General features: G+C 31.4%; 1 non-coding gene across 1 annotated transcript; it reads right to left on the bottom strand.

The window, feature by feature from the left end:
• Window positions 1–369: 369 nt before the first annotated feature.
• Window positions 370–441, bottom strand: Trnat-ugu. The gene has a single exon. It is a non-coding gene; the product is annotated as a tRNA-Thr (tRNA).
• Window positions 442–1,696: the final 1,255 nt, after the last annotated feature.

Raw genomic sequence — 1,696 nt, 5'->3', positions numbered from 1 at the left:
CGATCAACTTTTTTCGTCAAATATAACTAACGTTCCCTTTTATTTCACACATTTTGAAAGTCCTTTAGTTAAAAATCAAATAATACCAGAATTTGAAAATTCTGAACATTCAAAAATTCATCAATTCAATTTTTTTTAAATAAATGAAGTAGTTGTATTTTTANTATATATATATATAATATTCCCAGTACATGTGTGATGAGATTGATTAAAGTTTCCAGACGATCTGGAATGAAGACAATTCGAATTTCACTCACAGGCTATGTAATTGAAACTTACGAATTGGTTTAAAAATGTTATCCATAAAATTCCAATTATTATCAATAATAATAAATAAAAAAATTAAGCCCCAAAAGCGATATTTAGGACTGCCTCCTGTGAGGATCGAACTCACGACCCCTGGTTTACAAGACCAGTGCTCTGCCACTGAGCTAAAGAGGCGTTCGGTCGGGGGGACAGAGTTTGCGACTGTGTGGTAGATATACGTCTATAGGTGTAGAGAAGACAGAAGATAGTTTCAGTCCGAATGATAAAGCAGTTTTGTATTAATTTTTGACTGTTCATTGATTATCAGGAATTAATCTTCATTGTTGTGATTTGCAATTTTAGTCTGTTTATTGACTATTAGAAAATTAATTTTTACGTTTGAAGTTTGTAACTTTTGACGGATTATTGACAATAAGAGAATTAATCTTTACGTTTGAAGTTTGCAATTTGAGATTGTTTATTGGCTATTAGAAATTAAAGTTGATGATAGTCTGCTAGTCGGTGTACTCCTCACTGTTCGTTCCTCGAGTTCCTCACTGGAGATGGCGCGTTTGGGCAATTCAAATTAGAAATTAATGAAGAAAAGTTCAAACGACCGTTAGGATATCACCAGTATGTTCGAGATCAGGGATGCAGTCATCAAAACAAGTAAGTTTTGTAACTTATGCCAGACTTTTAACCTTTATTGAGGTCTTCATCAGGGCTCTACAAGTAATTACAACGTTTATAAGTAATAAATAATAAGTAACACAATAATTCTCAGATAACATCGGATAACTTACTCGAAACAGAGAATTGTTGTGTTACTTATTCGTTATTATTTATAAACTTTGTAATTACTCGTAGATCCCTGATGAAGACCTCAATAAAGGTTGAAAGCTTGGCATAAGTTACAAAACTTACTTGTTTTGATGACCGCATCCCCCATCTCGAACATACTAGTGATTAGAAATTAAACTTCACGTTTGAAGGTTGCAATTTAAGACTGTTTATTGACTATTAGAAATTAATCTTCACGCAGGAAGAAAGAATTTTTATAGTATTGTGTCAATATAATTTTTTTAAAGTGATTAAAAAATTACGACTTTTATACCTTAAAAATAGCAGCCAATTGCAAATTTTTTAAATTCTCAATTTTGATTTTTTAAATATTTTACCGAACTAGATTTGAATGATCTTTGGCCTCTCCCTCTTTAAAAGTCTTTCACCTTCTGACATTAAAACAGGTAATCATCTCCTCCTGAAGTGAGTCCTGGATTTATCCGTAATTCATTGTCAAATCTTCCGCTATCAATTATTCGTTATATATAATCAATATATTATGTAATAGTTTTTGGGAATTCGCCCTATTTTATAACATAAAGTTTTGCTACGAAAAAGTTAACTATTATATTACTATTAGGGGACACTTTAAAAGCTTCTAGGATGT

Source organism: Cimex lectularius, unplaced genomic scaffold (genome assembly GCF_000648675.2).
Source record: "Cimex lectularius strain Harlan isolate CLEC.00 unplaced genomic scaffold, Clec_2.1 scaffold296, whole genome shotgun sequence".
Lineage (NCBI taxonomy): Eukaryota > Metazoa > Arthropoda > Insecta > Hemiptera > Cimicidae > Cimex > Cimex lectularius.
The sequence above is the reverse complement of the archived record's forward strand: the minus strand, read 5'-3'. Positions and strand labels throughout refer to the sequence as shown.